The 24645-nt window shown below is 46.4% G+C and overlaps 1 long non-coding RNA gene across 2 annotated transcripts in view; it reads right to left on the bottom strand.

The window, feature by feature from the left end:
• LOC138267851 (uncharacterized) overlaps positions 1–8520 on the bottom strand; it is a 184669-nt gene extending 176149 nt beyond the window's left edge. For both annotated transcript variants that reach the window (XR_011199881.1, XR_011199882.1), the window contains exon 1: positions 8156–8520. This is a non-coding gene — a long non-coding RNA (uncharacterized lncRNA). The remainder of the gene's footprint in view (positions 1–8155) is intronic.
• Positions 8521–24645: the final 16125 nt, after the last annotated feature.

Genomic DNA, 24645 nt, shown 5'->3' on the forward strand with positions numbered 1-24645 from the left:
ACCTCTGTCCCCAGGACACGTCAATCAGCGGTGTGTCCGCCACTACAAGGCACCCAGGCTAACCCACCACCCCAACAACAACAGGGACCTGGGGGCAGTGGTAGTGGGCACACGGTCCAGGGGATAGAGGCCCAGGGAAACTGGGGAACTGGGGAACTGGGAGGGCTGCTGTGCGACAGGGGGGGACAGGCCCAGGGATCCCACTCTCCACGAGGCCCTCACCTCCATCATGGGAGCCTACCACCACTCCCAGGAGACGATGGCGACGGTCCTGGCCAGGTTTCAGGAGATACAGCTCTGCAGGAGGAACAGTATATGGGGTTCAGGGAGGAACTAAGAAACATCAGTTCCGCCTTGGGCACCATCGTAGTGGCTCTGAATCAGGTAGTCACCACATTGCGGGACACTGTGGCACCACAAAGGGCCCCTGTCACTAGCATGGACCAAGAACTGCCTACCACCTCCGCTGGCACTAGTGGACAGGAGGCCCCGACACAAGACCAACAGGCCACCAGAACCCCACCCCCTGCAGAAAGAGAACCACCCCGCAAGCGGGCCCTGAGATCCAGGAAGAAGACAGAGTAAGATGCCAAGACCCTCGCCAGGAAAGGATACCTCCCTGATTGTCATCCCACTGTCCCACATTGACACCCTGTCCAACCTTAAACTGCCCCTGCACCACTTTCCACAGGCATTTGGACAATGCACCTGTGATACTGATAGTCTGGACTCTGCCATGGACAATCCTCCACCATCACCCCTCACCGATTTGCAACCACCCACCAATTTAGAGCACTGTAATAAACACACTTATTGCACAAAACAATCTGGAGTCTGGCTGTGATTTTGAACAAATGTATTAGACATGACCGTGCCAAAAAGTTTATTTACATTGTGATGCCAACATACCACTGTCACACAGCTGTAGTCCATGGGAAAACAAAGCAGATGTCACGCAGTGGGGCCCACATCTCTGAAATTGGAAGGGAAAGTCACAACACAGTTACCATACACTGGGGGAAAAGGTCAAACAGTAGAGAGGTAGCAGTCTTTAAGTAAATGTAATATGCCGGTGTGGATTCTTACCTGTGTGTCATTGGAAATACTGCTGTATTACTGTGTTCCTGTTCTCTATGTCCTCCTCTTCGCCTTCCTCCTCTTCACTCTCCACAGGCTCCACAGCTGCTACAACACCACCATCTGGACCATCCTCCTGCAGAAAAGGTACCTGTCGTCCCAAAGCCAGGTTGTGAAGCATACAGCAGGCCACGATGATCTGGCACACCTTCTTTGGTGAGTACATTAGGGATCCACCTGTCATATGGAGGCACCTGAACCTGGCCTTCAGGAGGCCGAAGGTCCGCTCGATCACCCTCCTAGTACGCCCATGTGCCTCATTGTACCGTTCCTCTGCCCTTGTCCTGGGATTCCTCACTGGGGTCAGTAGCCAGGACAGGTTGGCGTAACCAGAATCACCAATTAGCCACACACGGTGCCTCTGGAGTTGACCCATCACGTAAGGGATGCTGCTATTCCGCATGGTGTACGCGTCATGCACTGACCCAGGGAACTTGGCATTAACATGGGAGATGTACTGGTCAGCCAAACAGACCATCTGGACATTCATGGAATGATAACTCTTCCTGTTCCTGTACACCTGTTCACTCCTGCTGGGGGAGACCAAAGCAACATGTGTCCCATCAATGGCACCAATGATGTTGGGAATATGTCCAAAGGCATAGAAATCACCCTTCACTGTAGGCAAATCCCCCACCTCAGGGAACACGATGTAGCTCCGCATGTGTTTGAGCATGGCAGACAACACTCTGGACAACACCTTGGAAAACATGGGCTGGGACATCCCTGATGATATGGCCACTGTTGTTTGAAAAGACCCACTTGCAAAGAAATGGAGTACTGACAGAACCTGCACTAGAGGGGGGATCCCTGTGGGTTGGCGGATGGGTGACATCAGGTCTGCATCCAGCTGGGCACACAGTTCCTGTATAGTGGCTCGGTCAAGCCTGTATGTCAGTATGATATGTCTTTCCTCCATTGTCGACAGGTCCACCAGCGGTCTGTACACGGGAAGATTCCTCCATCTCCTCGCATGTCCCAGCGGACGGTGCCTATGAAGGACAACAATGAGCACAGAGTCAATCAACCCACAGGTACGTTCCCACAGCTTGCACATAACACGATTCCCAATGCATTGTATGGCTTGTATGAGTGTCGATGCAAGACCTAGGTATGTGTGACGCAGTAGAAATTAAGCAATGTCGGCCCTTGAAATGGCGGCTGCCTGACCTGTGAAGTGAGACAATGGGATGTGAGGTCAATGCGCTGGCGTGGCACACCATGGCGGTATTCGGTCGAAGACCGCGGCGCAAAGCAGCATTGGTTAACATTGAACCCTATGGGTTTCAGGAGCCATTGACGATGTGCACCGGCGGTCGTGGTACGCACCACCGCGGTACGCACCGCCGCGGGCGTGACCGCCATTTTCTATCTGCTTAATCACTCGATACCTGATCTTCCACAGGAGAGGACCTACACCGCAAGTGCTGCTGTGACCTCGGTCTGGAAGAGACAATGGCTCATGCGACTGGGGAAAGGGCCCCTGCCTTCACTGCGGAGGAGTAGGAGAAACATTGTGGATGGGGTCCTCCCCCAGTATGCGCTACTCTACGGTCCTCCAGACCAACAGGTAAGTACACTGGGACAATGCTTTGTGGGCAATGCCTGTGTTGAGTGGGGTGGATGAAAGATGGTGGGGAGGGGAGCCATTGAGGCATGCATCAAACGACAGATGAGAGCATGTGCCACATGGCAAGGGTGGGGATGGGGGGCCACTCACATGGAGCATGCAGAAGGTGATGATTATACTTCTCTCCCTGTACATGTCACATAGGTCAGCGCCCACCAGAAAATCGATATTTGGCATGCCATGGCCAAGGATGTCCGGACCCTGGGGGTTCACAACAGACGGGGCACCCACTGGAGCAGGAAGACGGCGGAGGCTCAGCTGGGGATGGCCTCCCAACATGGGAGGGGTGACAGTCGTACTTTGACCCCCCTGATGTCCCGGATCCTGGCGGTGGCCTACCCCGATTTGGATGGGCACGTGAGGACATCACAGCAGACACAAGGGGGTGAGTACACTCCAATCCTGGTGACTTTGCGCGCAGGGGAGGTGTCTGGGTGGGGAAGGAGGGCTGTGGGTATCCCTAGGCCAGGGCGATTTCTGTAGGCTAGGCCCCTCCGTAAGGCATGGCCCTGTGCCCCCGCCCCCCACCTCTGTAGGGTGCCAAGTACAGGTATCCATGGCCCTGTGTCATCTATGTGTGCAGTTGTCGTCCATAGGCTTGCAGGCCATGTCCCACGGATTGCGTAGTCGACCCCAAGTGCGCGGCATAGTGCAGGGGGCTTCTGTGTCTGTCCTCTCCGCCAACGGTGTTGCCAATGCATGCACTCAACATGTCTTTATTTCTCCCCCCCCCCCTTTTTTGTGGTCTTCCTGTTCATGTGTGCATTAGCATCATCAGGCGGAGGAGAAGTGGCATCGGAGCACGAGGGAGCTGCATCCCACATGGCCCTGGAGGGCCATGCAACGGAGTCCAAATACACCAGTGGGACGGAGGGCGAGGGAGCTCCACAGCGGGGACTCGTGCGGACATTAGTGACAGCGACTCGTCCTCTGAAGGGAGCTCCCTTGTGGTGGCGGCAACATCCGTGCCCCCCCGCAACAACAGGTACAGCCGCCACCCAGCGCACCAGCACTGCCCTCCCAGCAGCCCCTCAGCGTTTGCCCCGTGCCCGCTCACCCAGGAAGGTGGGCATCTCCTTCGCCCCAGGCACCTCAGGCCCTGCCCCAGTCACCACTGCTGCCCTCAGTGAGGAGGTCATTGACCTCCTGAGGACGATCATTGTTGGGCAGTCTACCCTTTTGAATGCCATCCAGGGTGTAGAAAGGGAGGTGCACCAGAGTAATGCATACCTGGAGGGCATTCATTCTGGTCAGGCTGCCCATCAGCGATTGTTCAACACTCTGGCCTCAGCACTGATGGCAGCAATTGTCCCTCTCTCTAGCCTCTCCCCTCCAACTTCCTCCACCCATACCCAATCCCCTGTACCTCTTCCTATCCCAGACACACCATCAGACAAGCCTGCACACACCTCAACACCCAAGGGAAGCTCATCCAGACATAAGCACCACACATCACACAAGCATTCACACAAGAAACATCCACATGCAGACATACCAACACCCACTGCCTCCACTGTGTCCCCCTCCTCCTCGTCTCCCTCCTTCCTCCCTGTGACGTCTCCACTCACACCTGCATGCACAACATCTTCAGCCACTACGTCCATCACCACCACACCCACCAGAACACCCCGCACACGTGCAGTCACCACCCCCACTACCATTTACACATCCCCTGTGTCCTCTCCCACTGTGTCTGTGACACCCTTTTCCAAGCTACACAAATGCAGACAGCCACCCACCCAACAGCCATCCACCTCACGACAGCATCCAGCCCAAGCACCCACACCCAAAGACACCAGACTGAAAACTCCTACAACCACAACCTCTTCCTCCACTCCCATACCCACTACACCTACCCGTCCCTCTCTTCCTAAATTGCTTTTCCTTTCCAAACTTGACCTCTTTCCAACAACTCCCCCACCCCGTCCATCTCATAGGACTCCAGTCAGCACCTCAGCCACCACAAAAGTGGGACCTGTAAAGACAGTTTGCCATGGACTGTGCAGTCCCCCACCCTCAAGGGCAGCCACTTCAGTAAGGAGCCAAGGCACGGCCAGCCCACCCCCGGTAAAGCATCTGAAGATTGCCAGTGCCCGGCGCGAGAGGCCCAAGACACCAGGGACCAAAATTGCTACCATGGCTCCGGCAGGAAGTCTGGTGCCACCTGGCACACCGCCAAAGGTGGGGAAGGGCCACAGGCGAACAGGGAAGGGTGGGAAGGGCAGCATGCCCAACAAGTCCGCCAGCAGGCCAGCTGGCCAGGAGGGCCCCGCCAGCCCCATCCCAGGTGGGCAGGAGGACACCCACAGGCCCGGTACTGCAGCCCAGGAGGGCCCTGCCAGCCCCATCCCAGGTGGGCAGGAGGACACCCACAGGCCCGGTACTGCAACCCAGGAGGGCCCTGCAAGCCCCAACCCAGGTGGGCAGGAAGGCACCGCCAGCCACAGGTCAGGTGGCGAATGACCTCCATGCCATGGCCGGATCCGCTGACCTGGACACTCATCCAATGCACCGCTGAACAGGGCCCTTCATCTCAAGCACCGCTGCACTGGGCCCTTTCTCTCAAGCACCGCTGCACTGGGCCCTTTCTCTCAAGCACCGCTGCACTGGCCCCTTCCTCTCAAGCACCGCTGCACTGGGCCGTTCCTCTCAAGCACCGCTGCACTGGGCCGTTCCTCTCAAGCACCGCTGAACAGGGCACCGCCGTCTCAAGCACCGCTGAACAGGGCACCGCCGTCTCAAGCACCGCTGAACAGGGCACCGCCGTCTCAAGCACCGCTGAACTGGGCCCTTCATCTCACGCACAGCTGAACTGGGCCCTTCCTCTCAAGCACCGCTGCACTGGGCCCTTCCTCTCAAGCACCGCTGAACAGGGCACCGCCCTCTCAAGCACCGCTGAACTGGGCCCTTCATCTCAAGCACCGCTGAACTGGACCCTTCCTCTCAAGCACCGCTACACTGGGCCCTTCATCTCAAGCACCGCTGAACAGGGCACCGCCGTCTCAAGCACCGCTGAACAGGGCCCTTCATCTCAAGCACCGCTGAACAGGGCACCGCCGTCTCAAGCACCGCTGCACTGGGCCCTTCATCTCAAGCACCGCTGAACAGGGCACCGCCGTCTCAAGCACCGCTGAACAGGGCCCTTCATCTCAAGCACCGCTGAACAGGGCACCGCCGTCTCAAGCACCGCTGCACTGGGCCCTTCATCTCAAGCACCGCTGAACAGGGCACCGCCGTCTCAAGCACCGCTGAACTGGGCCCTTCATCTCAAGCACAGCTGAACTGGGCCCTTCCTCTCAAGCACCGCTGCACTGGGCCCTTCCTCTCAAGCACCGCTGCACTGGGCCCTTCCTCTCAAGCACCGCTGCACTGGGCCCTTCCTCTCAAGCACCGCTGCACTGGGCCCTTCCTCTCAAGCACCGCTGAACTGGGCCCTTCCTCTCAAGCACCGCTGAACTGGGCACCGCCGTCTCAAGCACTGCTGGCCCATTGGCAGAAGGGGCAGGCCCGCATCTGTGTCGGGCAGGGCTGCACGAAGCACTCTGGGAACCAGTCCCCCTCCAGAACCAGTGGAGACTGTTATCCATTTGAGAGACTGTGGCTTTGCACTCCCCAGGATGGTACAGTGGGCAAGCCACCCACTGTAGAGACTTGAGAGACTGTGGCTTTGCACTCCCCAGGATGGTACAGTGGGCAACCCACCCACTGTAGAGACTTGAGAGACTGTGGCTTTGCACTCCCCAGGATGGCACAGTGGCCATGGAGGCCCCTCGTGCATCTGGCGTCGTGGACTCATCTGGCTGAGGTGCCCCCCCTTCCCTTCCCCCTGAGGTGCCTGTAGTTTTCCTATCTGATGCCCCTGCAGTTTTCTCTCCGTTGGAGTCAGGTATCCTGTGTGGGCTTTGCCCATGTGATTTGGGCCCAGTGGTCCACGGACAATGCCTGCTACAATTATCGGACTTTAAAATTAATGTATGTAAAGGTTTTAGATGTGTGATATATTTTTAAGCCAGTGATACAATATATTCCATTGTTTCGAATCATTTCCTTTTGTATTTGCATTCTTCCGGGGGGTTTGGGGGGTGTCACTCTGAGTTGTTGCTATGCATTGATGCGTGTGTTGTAGTGGGTGAGGGTGGGGGTGGGTGTGTCGCGTGTGTGTGTCCCCGTAATTTTTTCCCTCCCCCCTCCCCTGTGTCGTAGGTGCAGTACTCACTGTTGTCTTCTGCGCCGGCGTTCGTGCTCCTGGTAGAGGAGCAGGAAGACAATCGCTGGGAGGATGTGGAGTTCGGGTTCCATGCTGTCCAGATTCCTCGTGGGGTGTATGGAGGTGAGCGTTTTCCGTTCGAAATGGTTGTTTCTGCAGTGTTTTTATCGGCGGGGCTACCGCCCCAGAAAAGGTGGCGGATTGGTGGGTTGTGATAGGGTGGGTGGTACATTGACTCCTGCCTGTCTGTTGGCGGTGACCGCCGCGCTGTTTGTTTGTCTCGCCGTGGCGGGCAGTGTGTTGAAGTGGCGGTCTCTGTTTGCGGTTTCCGCCGGGGTCGGAATTTCATTTTTTTTACCGCCAGCCTGTTGGCGGGTTAGCCGCCGCTTTAACACTGACCGCCAGGGTTGGAATGACCCCCTAAATGTGCTAAAAAATTATTGTGCCAAATTTTATAAAAAATCAAAACAAAATAAATCACTCCCAATTGAGATCCCCTGGGTAAAATACCCAGTTCCCTTGCCTTCACTTGTCACACCTCAGGGATTTTATTTATTATTTCTTAGATCACTTGGAGATAATTCCAAACTAATGTGTAGGTTAGAATTGTTTGTTTGGAATTAATGCCGTAAGTTTCGTCGCTCCTTGATTATAAACGTCCTCTAGATCATATATCAGCTCTTATTTGTATTTCTAGTGTAAATGTAACCATTAAACACTAGCGAAACGTCGTATCCTATCTCAGTGTAAACTGCAAGGATATTCTTCACGTATTGAGATACGCTTTAAACAGCAAAGTCAGAACACAATACACGAAGCACTTGAAACATTGCCGTGTGCTTTCCCTTATGTTACGAATAAGTATGTACATATGGTAGCAAACTCCGCATTTAATTTACATGATTGGATTATTTCTTAAGAATATCGTTCTATGAAATGCCATCCGAATTCTTATCGTATTAAAATGCAGAAATAACTTTTGCGTATTACAACGCACTATCAGCCAGTTCGAGGGCGATTTTTAAAGCACTTTCCATCAGGGCTTCCGATAAATGTTTATGTGTGATCTCTCTTGTTACAATATTGCCGCTGAGAAAAACTCAGCTGCTTCACTTTTAACCCACGTAACTCTCAGCGCGAGATTAATGGCGTCTCTCGGTGTCAACAAACAAGACACTCACCGTTATACGGTCTACAGTCTTCAGCATCTCTCTCGATCATACGGACTTTTAGTGTTCGGGTTCCGCTCCATAAACAACGCGGAACCCAGCTGTATAATTCCAAACTTGTAAAGCACAACCTGAAGATCTTGAATAGTCTCCAAGCAACGTTCACGTCTCTCAAAGGTTCACACACTTCCCAGCGTGTACGAGGCCGGCCCGGGGGAGCTCAAAATCCTTTCTTTGATACATATGCTCACAAACGAGCTCCAAGCGGCCCAAGAGGGGTGGTGCAGCAAAAAAACGGCAGAGCACTCCGGTTAATCTCCTTTCAACAGCAAAAATAATTATAGAACAGCAGCACTCTCAGGAATTCAAAAGGAAGTAAGTTTATTTAAACACAACGCGTTTCGGCTGACTAGCAGCCTTGATCACTGTATGATCCAACCCATACATACACCAATATATACTCAGTGATCATGGTCATAGAAACAGGACTTAATTATGTATTCTTACAATTACTATTTTCTTTTTTTTCTGAATTTCAAAATATAACCATAGTTAACCTGTTAGTCTAAAAAGATGAACATCAAGTTGTAAGAATAAAAAGTATATATCAAATTCATCCATATACATCAATCTATCATCATATATAGATAAGTAGGATATAAATCAATAAATATGTTATAATAAATAGATATAAATGGCTTTAGAATATCAAAAAATATATATATTCTCATATATCAATGGACAATGTCAATATAAATACATAAATAATTACATAGTTGTATAAATATAAAAGTATATAAATATCCATATAATATGTATATATCATGTATATAAATCAAGACATAATTCCAACTCATCTGTATCATTTAAACTATTTTCACTTCAGTAAAATATTTATCGTAGATATATATGGAACCAATGTCATAATTTGAAAAGCAAATTTATATATACAAGATGTTTCATATATATCATACACTAATTAAATATCTTCCTTCTACAAAGGATTCAAACCAACAGGTAACATGAACATGTTCTTAGTCTAGAAAATTAGATAAAGTAATTATTCCTTTATCAATTTTTTGTTGTACACAGTTAATAAAAGGAATATTTATCACTGCTTCTATAAATCCAATACCCATCACCCTGTGAACAAACTAAGCCATAATCACTAGTCAATACACAAATCTGGAATCCAGCCGGACCCCATCATTCTGAAAAAGACATAAATATAAAAAGCACATTATACTTAAGAAATTATTAGAACAATCACTTAAAGAATAAATTAGGAAAAATAACAATTAAATAAGACCAGAATCAAGTAAGCCTGCTGTTCATATTGCAAACTGCCTTAAGATCAAATCTTCAAAAATCACCAATTCAATATATTTGGTACTTTATCATAATCATTATCTCAAATATCAAATAGGTGGGTACATAACTCTTCACCAATATTTAATCCATTCGGTATTTTAGTTTCTAAGCCAACAATATATCTGGATTCTTTTTTCCTTAACATCAACTCTCTATTTCCACCTCTATGATGTGATGGTACATGTTCAACACCATAGTAAGATAACAGGGTTGAATCAGAGTTGTGTTTCTCCTGAAAATGTCTCGCTACAGGATAATGAGAATCCCTTGTTGTAATGGCACGCATATGTTCTAAAATGCGTTTTTTTACTACATGTTTCATACTTTCCACATACCTAAGATGACATGGACATTCCAATACATATATGGTAAATGGACTACTACATGTCATAAACTGCTTGATTTGTCTGTTGACTCCTGGTTTACTCATAGGGTACTCTTTTCTAGGCACACTGTTACGGCAAGCTTTACAATGACCGCAAGGAAAACATCCCTGTAGGTTGTGTTCTTTTGTTTGAGCGATAGAAGTTATATCATTAGATCTCAATCTATCATGGAGATTACGGACTCTTCTAAAAGTAATTAAGGGCCCCTTCTGTATCTCCTTGCCAATAATGGGATCACTTTTCAGAATATTCCAATGTTTGGAGAAGATCTTTTTAATCTGTGCCGTATCCTCATTATAGGTTAAGATCAGTCTAATATCATCGCTCTTCTCATTTTCCTTTTTCTCAGTATTGTCAAAAAGAGTATGTATTCTTTCAACTTTCTTGACCTTGTCTATAGCCTTTCTGATTACCCAATCTGGGTAACCTCTTTGTTTAAACCTCCTAATCATATCTTCCTGTTCTCTCTCAAAAATCTCATCCATATTACTGATCCTTTTCGCCCTTAATAGTTCTCCATAGGGAATACTCCATTTCCATGAGATTTTTGAGAGAGAACAGGAAGATATGATTAGGAGGTTTAAACAAAGAGGTTAGTTTCAGTCTGCATTCACAACTCACTCATAGGCATTGGAGCTCTTTATGCTCCCACAGAAGAATCAAGTAAGGAGATGTGATGTCACCAATCTACAATTGGTTGTACACTTACATCTGAACAATAGGTCTACTTCACATACCTGTGTGTCAGTTGAAGTACTAATTGATGAGATCTGCCCTGGAGTAACCTGCTTCATTTTCCTGTGGCTCTTCATCACTTGGTATATCAGCATTACCAGCCACGTCTTTAGCTGCCTCCCCCTTATCTGCTATCAATAGTATCTGACATCTCAGGGCTAGATTGTGGAGCATGCAGCAAGCAACTATTATCTAACATACCTTTTTGGGTGAGAAGAGGAGGGCTCCTCCAGATAAGTCCAGGCACCTAAATCTTACCTTTAGGATCCCAAACTTCTGCTCAACTACACGCCTTGTCCTCCCAGGGGCCTCATTGTAGCGGACTTCTCCTGGCATGGTTGGGTACCTCACTGTTGTCAACAACCAAGGATGGTTTTGATGGCCGGAGTCACCTGTGAACACATTATGAAAACAACACAAACATGTATGTGTGACATGCTATAATGTGATGGCAGGAGTCATAATTCGCAAGCACACAGTTCCATGGTAACTTACCAAGCAGTCAGGCCCTCTCTGTGTAGAGTTCTGTCATTTGCAGTGGGACATTGCTGTTTCTCATGATGAAGGAATCATGTACAAATCCGGGATACTTGGCTATGACTTGTGAGATGCACTGGTCTGCCAAACACATAACCTAAACGTTGATTGAGTGGTAGTTTTTCCTGTTCTTATACACCTGTTCATTATCACTGGGATGGACCAAGACTACATGGGTGCCATCAGTGGCTCCTACCACATGTGGAATGTGTACCAGCTCATAATAGTCTGCCTTCACATAGGCCAAATCCGCTTGGTAGGGAAACCTAATGTAGCTGTCCAGGTGTTTTAACAATGCACACTGTATATCCTTCAAAACCAGACATCCCTGCTGTAAAAGCCACTGTATTTTGGAAGGACCCTGTGGCCAAGAAGTGTAGCACTGACAAAACTTGAACAATGGGAGGTATGCTATGGGGATTGTGAATGGCAGGCATCAGATCTGGCTCCAACTCATAACACAGATCCATGATGGCATGGCAATTCAGACGATATGTCTGAATGACATGCTTTTCCTCCATGGTGTGCAGATCTGCTAGTGGAAGTTACACTGGTGGTTGTCTTACTCTCTTCATGGCAGGATAACTATGTGAAAAAAGTGGACATAGTATGAGAAATGCAGAATGCACACACCTATTACAGCTATTTACATTTTTCACACTTAACAGCTGTCGAGGACGGCTACAACATCTGACATATACAGTACCGCACATGCTATGCATCCTATTTGACCTTCCTTTAGTAACCACTGTAACTGTCAATGTGTTTAAGACTTAGCACTGATACATACATCTCACATATTGTTGGACTTATTCATTTTATTCTGACAAATAGTAACCTCTAAGTAGATGTACAGAGCTATCACCACATGTCCTCATACAACACAGCTTGTATTGCACATATGCACAATATTACATCCAAACATGAGGGCAGTACGTACAGATGTACGGCACAAAAGGGGTTAAAGTATATGACACAAAATTGGAAACAGCACCATACATGAAATGTGCTCAAAATGGCAGGTGTCTGACCTACTGTAATAGACAGGTGGAAATGGCCTATGTCTGCCGGCGGAAGTGGTCAGGGCGTTAGGAGGTACAACCGCAGTGTAACTTGCCATTGGAAGACCTTGCTGCCTTTGGTGGAGTACAGCTAATTGCGATGTCCGCCAGCGGTGACGGTCATATACGTGGTGCCGTGACCACCATTTTCTGTAGTATTGCTCACTTGACTCCTAACACTGCTGCCAGCAAGAACTCCACTGCCTGAGCTGCTGTGTAGTGCCTCTGAAAGCTACCAGCTATGATATAACCTGTCTATATCATGTCTCAAAGGATACATGGTGGCTGAAAATATATATTGGACTATTCATTGCTTCTCTCTGTTTGTGTGCATCAGCATTGGGAGGTGAAGGAAATGGGGCTGCCAGCCATGGGACCCAGAGTGCTGAGACCACTGACAGCGAGGGACCTAGTGGCCCGGAAGGCAGGGGAGTGCCACAGGGCAGACAGGATCTACATCATCATCCTCAGAATCCTCCCCCTGTGGCCACTCCTTGGTGGTGGTAGACCCATCTGGAACCACACCAGCACCATTTGTGTCCGTCACCCTCCTTTCTACCACCGCCCTCCTTGTAGCTCCCCACCCAGTTGTCTGTGTCCACTCACCCAAGAGGGTGGGCGTCTCCATTGCCGCAGGCACCTCTTCCCCAGCCCCTGTCAGCCCTGCTTCCTCAGTAAGGAGGCTATTGACCTCCTGAGGTCAATCTCTGTGGGTCAGTTGACCATCGTGAATGCCATCCAGAGACCTCAACTCAAGAGCAACAAAGTAATGTGTTCCTGGAGGGCATTTACAGTACAATGGCTGGCCTACAGAAATCCTTTCAGGCTCTAGCCTCCACACTGACGGCAGCCAGTCACCCTTTGTCTTCCATCCCCACTCCACCTTCCTCTTCTCAATCCCAGACCCCTCTTCCCCACCCCAGCCAAAGCAAACAGACAGACAAGCATGCATCCACCTCAACATCCAAGAGTAGCTCTGAAAACACAAGCACAATAGGACACACCACAGGCATGCACACAGGCAACATACATCTGCAGTCACATCAACAGTCACGACCTGCCCTGACACCCCCACCACCCCCAGCATCACAGGCACTACACCAGACACACTGGCATACACCACACCAACATTCACAGATCCAGCCACTACACCTATTTTAACCATGGACATCACAAGATCAGACCCTCAGACATCCACCCCATTCACCACATCTGCAGACACCACAACCACAGACACACCCACATGCAGCACTTCCACCATGCCTGCAGTCACTACCCCAACAGTCACCCATCCACCAAGGCATCTCCCAGCACCTCCACCCCCCTCCTCGCACGCACCCAACAGACACCCACGCCCACAAGCATACCTCTCACACACATGTACCCAATACATCCACGACTACACCTATTCAACCACCCCCTCTCCCTCCACACCCAAACCCTTTTGCAATGACCATCTCCATATTTCAAAGAAAGCTTTCCTCTTGGAGTTTTCCCTTTTCCCTACTCCTCTCCCACCCTGTGATACCCCTAAACGTTCTGTGCTCATCCCCAAGTCTGGCCCTTCCACCTCAAAAACCTCCCCTGTCCCCCTACTAGTGCCATGCCCCTCCCCCGTCAAGCAGTCAACCCCTCCCAAGAGTACCCAAGCCTCCCCAAAGCCTCCATCTAAGCACCCCCTCCCAAACCTAAACTCAAAGGTCCCCTTCCCATTCCAAAGGCAAAATCCTTCTCTCCTTCCCCCCAATTTCTAAGGTGCCTGTCTGCCCCCTTGATGCCCCTACCTGTGGAGGTTACATGGCAGTCAGGAGTCAAGTTGGGGGCACAAACATGCTTGTGTGCATGTTGCACACATATTTGTTGGACTGGCCTCTGGCCTTGGACATTAATCTTTTATTCTTACTCATAATATATATTAGGACCAACCCATTGTTGGTTTCTATGTCATGTCATGTTCTGCATTTCTTTACTGAGGGCAGTTGTGGTCTTTACTCTGATCAGCTACAGCAAGCAGGAGACCTCAGTGAAAAGTTTACCTTTGGACTTAGTCTTTTCTTGATGATTTTCTTCACCAGGACGAAGTCGCAGCTTGGATCCAACCTCCCAGGAGCCTTCTTCGGATACGCATCGCAGGAGACCTCGGTGAAGAATTCTACCTTCGGACTTAGCCTATTTTTCGGGCCACAAATCTTCGTCCGGGCCCAACTTGAAATTAGATCTGATGTCCTTGGAGCCCTCCTCGGATACCCTGCATGGGACGCCTCAGTCAACTTTTTACATTCAGACTTTGTCCTTTTTTAAGCGTTTTCTCTCTGAGGTGGGGTGACTCTCCACAGCAAACCGATTTTGAATCAACTTCGTCGGATTACCATTTCAGCAATCTCCGGTGAAATCCTGGAAGTCTGGGGCTCTGGAGCTTTTTAGAGGGACGAACTTGCAAGTGAGGCCGGGTCATGGTCGACGTAAGCCAGCTAGACTCACAACCTCGGGTCTGTCGCTTTATAGAGCTTTTTTCCAAAAGTTCTCCAATCTTCTCCTTACTTCTGAATCTTCTTCCAGAAGGTCTTTGATGATCCTTTAGGAATCCGCAACTCACCCCAAGGTTCCAGAAGCTCTGAGTTGCTCCTTGAGGGTTAGAACTCCAACTCCCAGAATGCACCTGGCTCTATCTCAAAAATGACCACTGGACAGTGGTTAGCTGGTCAGTTTCTTCAGGATTTGATGCAGGTGAGTCTGGTTCACTATTTTCTACCTGTAGCATACAGGGAGTCCCTTCTTGAACCAGATGAAGCCAGGAAAAGTCATTTTTGTGGTGAAGCCCAAGTGTGTAGCTGGTGCAGGTCAGGGGTCCAGCAGGGTAGTCCTTCTTCTTCCTGTCTTGTTTCTGGTAGGGATCTGAGGTGTGTGTGCAACTCTGTCATGTTCAGCCTTCCTCCTGGGGTGAAAAGCAGGGGGGAGGCAACTGTCCAATCACAGGCAGCCCACCACCCTCTTGGATGACTACTTCCTGGGAAGTGAAGCAAAATTCCTTACAAAACCAAAATGGCAGGAATTCAATTTCAGAGGTTAGGTCTAGCTGAGTCCAATCACTGGTGTGGCTAAAAATCCTTAACACACCCCTTTCCTGCCCTCTCCTAATCTAATCAAGGAGGTGCCTGGTTGTCTAGGTTGGCAAGAAAAGAAATGGGGGTGGTCCTGAACTGCTCCAAATGTCCTTCCCTTCTTTGAAGTCCTGTTAGGCTGCTCTCCCCCATCCTGCTTCACCATCTGCTGATAAAGATCTCCTATCCCAGGCACTTCCTTTGTCCTCAGCCCAGGCCACTTCACACCTCATCAAGGAAGCTTGGCCAGGCTGCCTGAAGCTGACCAATCAGAGAAGGGCACTACAGGGCTAAAGTTGACAACTTTCAGGGAGAGTTCTAAAACTATTTTCCTGAACGAGTTACATTAAATTCAACAATGGCTAGTTGTTGGGTTTATTATAACAATCAGTTTGATACCAAACTTGAAATAATTAGCTCCTTTTGTGGCTTTATTAATTAAAAATAAAGTCTCAAAATTTTAGCCTATGGAGCCCATTTATTACAATGAGGGAAAATTAATTTGGCTATTTTTCCCTCACCAGGGCTCATAAAACAGCTTTTATAAGGTCCCTGCTTATAGGTACACTGCACCCAACCCTGGGGGGTCATAGGGCACACCTTAAGGGTGACTTATATGTAAAAATAAGGTAGTTTAAGACTTTGGAAGTACTTTAAATTCGAAAGTCAAATTTGAAGGTAACTTTAATTAAGAAGCAGCCAACAAGGCATGCCTGCCTTTAAAATGGCACTGGGCACCTCAGCAGTACACCTATGGGGGTACTATCTATGCTGGGGTTCCTAAACCTATATGCCCTAACATATACTAGGGAAGTATAGGTAGGTTGGCATACCCAATTATAATTAGGCCAATGTATATCCACTTTACACAGAGCACTGGTCCTGAGACTGGTTAGCAGTATCCAGGGTACAGCCAAGAGTCAGTAACCACCAGTTTCTGTCCAATAAGTCTGGGGGTGACCATGGCAAAAAGGAAGTCTTTCCTAAGCATGTATCAACTGGTGAATGAATGAGTGACTTGCAGCATGACTAGCTGTATGTGTGACTGACTGGGAGAGTGAATGAGTGAGTGGCTGTGTGAATGGCTGCATGGGTGAGTAACTGGGTGCATGAGTGAGTATAAGTGAGTGGGTGCACAGGTGAATGAGTGTGTGAGTGGGTGTATGGGTGAGTTATTGGGTCTGTGAGCAGCTGCGTGGGTGAGTCAATAGGTTTGTCAGTGGCTGTATGGGTGAATGATAGGGTCCTTGAGTGGCTCTATGGGTGAGCAGTAGGGTGTATGAGTTTCTGTCTGCGTGAGTAAATGGCTGTGTGGGTGAGTGAATGGGTGCATCAATGGCTGTGTGGGTGACAGCTATGGTAATGCACAGAAAGAGGGTAGTGAAGGCAGAGCAACCTGGGGGTGAACAAACAGGGAATGAATCAGCAATGGACAGCCACACTGGAGTTACCACTAAGGTTGTACACAGGTAAGGGTCAGAACTACCCACAGCAACAAGGAACATCAATGCCTCTGTGCAGATTACTCTCACAGATAGTGATCCCGCAAGCCCGTTAGAAAGGAGGCAGCAGAAGTGATTCTGTCTCTGGACCTTCAGGGCACAAACAAGGATTGTACTTATATTCACGAGACAAGCCCTTGTGGGTCCAGCTGGAACACAGTGGCAATTCTTGGAAAACAGCAGTAGCACACTATCACTGATAGGCACTTAAGACTACATACAACACTAGACAAAGGATGGAGCAGGAATTGACTCCTGGAAACAAGGAGACAACCCCAGTACAAAGGAAAACACTTATACACAGGTGAGGACTATTAGTACACTTACCAGACACAATAACCCAAGAGGAAACTGAAACAGAAGGAATAAACTAGGAGGCAAAAGCAGGAACAGGGAACAAACAGGCTGAAGTAAAGCAGGAACAGGACTGGAAAAACAGGGAGCAGTCTCTGGCTGAAGCAAGCAGGAACAGGACTGGAAAACAGAGAGCAGGCTCTGGCTGGAACGAGCAGGAACAGGACTGGGGAACAGAGAGCAGGCTCTGACTGAAGCAAACAAGAACAGGATTGGGAAACAGAGAGCAGGCTCTGAATGAAGCAAGCAAGAACAGGACTGGAACACAGGGAGCTGTAACAAGCAAGAACAGGACTGGGAAACAGAGAGCAGATTCAGGCTGAAACAAGGCAGGAGCAGGGCTGAGAAATAGGGAGCAGGCTCTGGCTGAAGCAAGCAGGCATAGGGCTGAGAAACAGGAAGCAGACTCTGGCTGAAGCAAGCAGGAACAGGGCTGAGAAACAGAGAGCAAGTTCAGGCTGAAGCAAAACAGGAAAAGGACTGGAACACAATCCAACAAGAGGTCTGGTACACTAAGGAAACAAACTCCAGTGAACGACGAAGAGCTTCAGGAAATGGCAGCTTATAAGCAGTTCGAGGCAGCAGCAAGCCTAGGGCGGAGTAAAATGGCTGGACTGCACAAGATCGATCACAGGTGTGTGCAGTTCCAATCTCACACAAGTCCTAGGGAAAGAGAATCCAGTACAAAGGAACAGCAGGACTATTCCCATAGGAAACAATGAAAGCAGAATCCAAGTCTTACTGACTACCAGGCAGTGCATTATGGGACCTGACTTCCATGGAAGCAAATGTAGGTCTACAATAGCATACCATATTGACATGGGAAGCAAACAGGGGTCAGAAACAGACTATGGATGAGTATTACTGGTAAATCCCAGGCTGCAGACAGTCTGTTTACAGTGCCCCCTAGAGATGGGATGACAGAGTCATAACAATAACTGGTATATGGCTACATGGGTATAGTAATGCAATATGGGTGACTTAATGACTGTATTGGTGGTGCATGTGTGACTGAGTGGCAGTATATCTGTATGAATGAGTGAGTGAATGTATAAGTGGCATATGTACAGTTATATGAGTACTTATATGACACACTGAATGAGTGTGTGTGTGTGTGTCAGAAACAAAAAACACACTGTGTTGCAAATAAAGAATACTGATTCAGAATAAACAATTGTCAATGTGTGCCAAAAATAAATACTTTTATGCCACTCTATCTTCAAAGATTAGATGACATATCTCTCCAAATACTGTTGAAAAAAGAATATAAATATGTTAGTTTAGTGCTTATAAAACATTTAAAACAAATCACTGTACATTAATTATGCTATCGCAGTATATCACAATTTACCAAAACATTGCAGTTTCCCTCTTTTCTGTTCTCAGTTTCTATTTATTAGTACCTATAAACAAAGTACTGTATATTCATCATTGAACTGTGGGAAAAAAATACTTTAGAAATCCTATGAAGATGTTTCACCCACACCTATTTTTGGATATCCTTTTATTGCCATCATGTCCTGATAGGCCGAATGATGTCTTGAAGAGTCCTGATCCATGTATACAGAAGACCATACAGTCACTTTATTCCAGAAAATCTATGATATTCAAGCATACCTAATTTTTGAATATCCTTTTCTTGACATCACTCTTTATAGGCTGACTGATGTCTTAAATAGTGATGGTCCACGTAGAGAGAAGCCATACAGTCATTTTCTTCCAGAAAAACTACGAAAACAAATCATCAGCATTTTGGCACTCATTACCAAAGCGGCAGTCTGACCGCACCATTACGACTGTGGTGGATGTACCATGGTCCGACTGTCGGCACCACCACATCCCTGCCAGCCAACGGTGTGGCAGTGCCCCGCGATCATAATCCACTGGGGATTACGAGTCCCCTCACTGACGGCGGTTTCATGGTGATTTCACAGCCATGTAATTGCTGTGGGTGATGAGGCATGGACAGTGCAGGGGCCCCCATGGGCAGCCCGTCGTGCTTTTCACTTTCTGCATAGCGGACAGTGAGAAGTGCGATGGGTGCTGCTGCACCCAACACAACAGAACATTGCCGCAGGATCGATTACAAGCTGGAGTCAATTTTGTGGCCTGTTTCCTTCTGATCCAGTGGGAAACTAAGAATAGAGCCAGCGGTTGAAAGACCGAACTGGCGCTCTTCCATCCCAACGAGTTTGACGGGTGGCCTCGGCCGTCTGCCAAGCTCATAATGAGGCCTTTTTATGTTTTGCAAATCCTTTTCTTGACCTCACCCCAGATAGGCTGAATGATGTCTTGAACATTGAAAATCCATGTAGAGAAAAAAGTTATCTTTGTTTTATAACAGAAATTCTTTCACCTCATTTATGCCCAGTTCATATTTTGATATCTTTTTGGAGACATGATCCCTGATAGGCTGACTGATATATTAGGCAGTATATATGTCAACACAGAAGACTGTGGCCCTCAATTCCACCCTGGTGGTTGGTGACCGCCAGGGGAAATGTGACGGTAGTACCGCCAACAGGCTGGCGGTACTACACAGCATATTTTGACTGTGGCTAAAGCACCACAGTCATACCGCTGGGACTGGCGGAATACTGCCATGGTGGTCCCGGCGGTTGTAATCCGCCAGGGCAGCGCTGCCCTGGTGATTTCGACTCCCCTTACCACCAGCCTTTCCATGGTGGCACCCCAGTACTGCTCATGAACTTGGCATGGGCAGTGCAGGGGCCCCCAGGCACAGCCCCATTGCGATTTCCACTGTCTGCTTGGCAGACAGTGGAAAGAGCGATAGGTGCTGCTGTATCCACCGCACCGCCACATTGCCGCCGGCACTATTAGGAGCCGGCTGCAATGTTACGGCCCTGCTCCCCGGCCCAGCGGAGATGTCCAAATGCAGCGGGCGGATTCCTGGCCACATAGGGGGCCGACTGACTGTCCAAAATTGGCGGTCGGCCGAGGCCGACTGCCAATGTTGAAATGAGGGCCTGTATCTCATACTTTTTTAAGAAAACATGCTTAGAACTTAGGCTGAAGGAATAGTAGGTAAGAATTTGGAAGTCTGAAAGGCAGTTTTTGTTTGAATTGAAGACTTCTGTCATTGCATGCTGTCCATCCAGTATGAGTCTTTAAATATACGGTATAATGTCCTGATGTAATATTTAGGCCATTATGGAAAATGATAGCCAAAGTACAGTATGTTCTTCTAGAATTTGATATCTGACCAGCTTTAAAGTTGGTAATCTCAGTGTCCAATTGAGTTACATCAGCTCTGCATAATTGAAACTATTACTATAATGTATTTGCCACTTCTCTGTATGAGCAATGTAGAGAATACATTTGATTTACAGCTTGGACAGGTCATATTTTGGTCACTCTTTTTTATTAACTTATCAAAAGACGCACTTTTGGAATCTGGCAGAGTTAAGTACTACAGAAATAGATCCCTTTGAATTTCAATTGTAGATGAGAAAAAGCAATCTTCACACTCATGGTTCCATGTATAACTCAGTCCAAATATATCATCAATATTTACATCTTCATCTTTTAAAGCTCTAGGGATCACCATAATAAATTCCTGTGCATCTTGTTGAACATTTAGAGTGAATACTACAGATCCACTTTATGTGTCTACTAGTTGTCGAATGCCTGAAGCAGAATGTATCACAGTTCTGTCATGAATTGAGCGGTGAAGGCAATTACATAGAGCTGTGCACAATGTGTGCTTTTTTCTTGGATTGCATATGCAACATGTGGTAAATGGAAGAGTACATTGAGAACAACATTAGCATAGCAGTTTGCATCAGTAGTGGTATCCAACTGGTAACCTACAATATCCCTATCCTTTTACGGTTTTATTTTCTTGACACTTTCTTCTTTAGCTTTCTTTTCTGCCTTTTCTATAATCTTTTTAGATTGTTTTGTCAATTTCTGTTTAGGACATAATGCCCATTTTTCATAAACACAATACTGTCTTAAAAGAGGACCATATTTACTTCTTAATCTGTTGTATTGTCTCACACAATTTGCATCTGCATTAAGTTTCTTCTCATCAAAATGAACCAAAAACACACCTGATAATGTTAGAACTTGTGACAATGCTACATGCAACATTCCTTCTTTGAATACTGTACTTCCAATATTAATAAATGTAGTATCAACACTTAAGCCTTGAGACTTGTAGATTGGCATATGCAAGACAAACTGGAAACAGTTTTCATCTGACATACAAATCTTTTGCAAGTAAAAAGCGTACACCACATCTACAACACATCGTCCAATTTGCCCCACACCATCAATGTGATCAAACTTTATAGCTAAGAATTCAAACTCTTCACAGTTACGAAAATTAATGAAATCAACAACTTTACCCATGACACCATTTACAAAACTGCACACACAGACCTTGCAATGACAGGCCTGAGACAAAGTTGAGGAGCTACTACAGTGGGTGGCACAATCAGTGTTGCAGGCCCACGAGTAGCATTTAATCTACAGGCCCTAGGCACATATAGTGCACTTTACTATGGACTTAGAAGTAAATTAAATACTCTAATTGGGTATGATCCAATGTTGTCATGTTTAAAGGAAGAGATCATATGCACTTTAGCACTGGTTAGCAGTGGTAAAGTGTGCGGAGTCTTAAAACCAGTAAAAAACAGAATCTAAAAAGTGGAGGGAGGCAGGCAAAAAGTTAGGGGTGACCACCGTAAGGCTGTCAGGTCTAACACTTCCCAAAGAGTTTCAAGTCTCTTCATGCAAAATAGCTTTAAAAACAGCCTATCCTTTTACAGGAGTAAGTTGCAAAAGGTCTCCATAAACAATCAAATGCTTTCCTCCAAACAAGATGTCATATTCTGTTTTGCGTATCTGTTGCATTCTCAGATGAACAAAGGCAAGCATGACATTGGAGGCTATGCTCAACTCATCAATAATTAAAAGCTTAATTTTCTTCAATACTCTTTCCACTAACTGTTCCAGATCCACTGATTCATGTCTAGCTTGTTCCATGTCCGTTTTCACTTCATTCATAGCTACTACAGTTTACTTTTCCATAATAGGTTTTCCAAGAGGATCCTGGCTTGAAGGTGCAGAGCTTTGGCTGCTTTGAGAACCTATCCTTAACTAACTCAGCAGCAATCATTTCTAAATGTTGTATCTCATCACTTGTAAGTAGGTTTTGAACATGAGACACAGAATACTATCTTTGACAGCATTAAAACAATCTTCACAGCAGTCATAATCCCCAATTAATTCCAAATCACTACGCCAAGGTTGGAATAGTTGAAGAAGTGCTAAATAGGAACATTCTCTTTTCTCAGGAGTTCAGAAGCTAAGTTTTCAGTGGTTAATTAGGTTTTCTTTTCCATGTTTCACTAAACATTCATCACATACACGTACTGCATAATTCCCTTCTTCTATGTTTTCACTCACATTACTTCTGTATCTATAACTTTGAAGAATTTCATAAAGGCACTTTTCTTCTAGATGAGGACTTCTTGGTTTTATATATCCAACATATTTGATTTTAAAATGGCTGTACGTTCTGGTTCAAACTCTGCAAGTTACTGAATTTCAGGGAAAGAATTCCGTACTCTGTTTCTTGTAGTAGGTAGACCAAGAGTTAGCTAGACCGTTCCTTTTGATTTTGAGAACAAGCATGCAATCTGTCGCAGGCTTTATAGGACCCCATTTCCCTATGGGAAATCATTTTCAAGCTGAAGGAATACAATTTCTTGCTAAGTATCTTCTCTGTGGAAATCTCCTCCCACATCACCTTCATCTTAGTTTTTTCAGACTTTGTGATGCACGATGTGACATACTAAGCCACGGCAATGGAGTTGTCTGCAACAAATTGTATGTCCATGTAAGCATTCTACATTTTTAAAATCACAGGATTGTAGTCATTATTATATTTGGAATCCTCAGTTCTCTTTAAGTTATATGAGTTTTTCCGGGATTTCCGTGTCAGAGTATGTCTGACTGAAGACAAAAAGGTGTTCGCTCTTCCTTTTTCAATGACAGGTCATGGAAATAGAAAATCAACATCTTGTGTAAAAATTTCATTTGGACTTGTATGTATGACAACAGTAATTCCCACACCTATGTATTTGAAAAGAAAACTTGTTGTCTGAGACTCATTTTACTACTGCGTTGAGACAGGCTACATGGGACATACTGTTCTATAAACGACTACCCAGACTCATCACTTTGTGATCCAAACTTGGGTGCGCCTTTTATCCATAGTAGCATGTGAATGCAAGGAGCACCTCTTGCCTGGTACTCTTTCTGCCAAAATAAATCACTTACTTCTGCAAGAGGAAGATTGGTTGTGAAAGATAAAAGTAAGCATAGCTTGGAACCTGTGGTTAAAATATCTGGAAACATTTGCAAGATCTAATGAGCATAGTTCTCCAGCTGTCTTTAAATTGATATCTCTAAGTTTAGATTTTGCTTCTCTTCAGAATTGAACCAGGTCATCCCATTCATACTCTGCACAACTCAATTTAAAAAAACACATTGATGACGGAACCAATTTGTTGGTGCAACGTTGGCATGCCATTAAATAATTTGAGTTGTACTCTATGTTTTCACCTTTTTCTTGAACATTGGTAACAGAATCACTGGCAGACATAATTTGAAGATTAACCCATTTTTTTAGAATGTGATTTACTGCATATGAAAATGCAGACAAGGTGGAATATCTACAGGATAAATAGTCTGAATCTTGGATCCTCCGAATATAATTGTGTTCATCAGTATTCAGCTGCTGGTACTTGTATGGACCGGTCATCATACCGACCTCCTACTCCAGTGGGAAACAAGTGGGGAAAACAGTAAGCCTCTAAACCTTTTTCCCACACACTCATGGGAACTTCTTTAGCCTGTTTCATTTTGAAAAAGGTCAGTAGCATCACCAATGACTTCTTTGAAATGGAATGGATGTATGCTGTAGTGCTCATAAAGTTGCTGTGATTAGGATGGATCAACTTTTTCTATTTTTCCACTTCCTGGGAAACTATCATCATCAACATTTGTTACGTCAGATTCCACATCATTCTGTTTATTATAAATATTTTTTGTACCAGTTATAATGTTGCTTGTTTAACCTTATTGACATTTACTTGAAAAATTATTTTATTTTTAGTTGGTACACTGTTTAACAGGATAATAAGTGGCTCTTCATTGTCTTTATCTATTCCAACAGTTTCAATTATTTTTTAAAGTCTAATAGCAAATATACTACTCTTTCTTTCAGGCCATTCAATAACTCTATTGGATACATTTTTACCTTGTTTAGTTCCAATCAGATAATCGCTTGAAATTGATGTACAGATTGTATAAGGATATATTCATATACATTTAAGTCTTGTAGTTGTTCTGAAATAGTCACAATTTCTAACCTTTTATACACTGTTCTAGATGGTGTTTCTGATCCTCTAACTTATCACAGCA

Source organism: Pleurodeles waltl, chromosome 12 (assembly GCF_031143425.1).
Source record: "Pleurodeles waltl isolate 20211129_DDA chromosome 12, aPleWal1.hap1.20221129, whole genome shotgun sequence".
Taxonomy (NCBI): Eukaryota; Metazoa; Chordata; class Amphibia; order Caudata; family Salamandridae; genus Pleurodeles; species Pleurodeles waltl.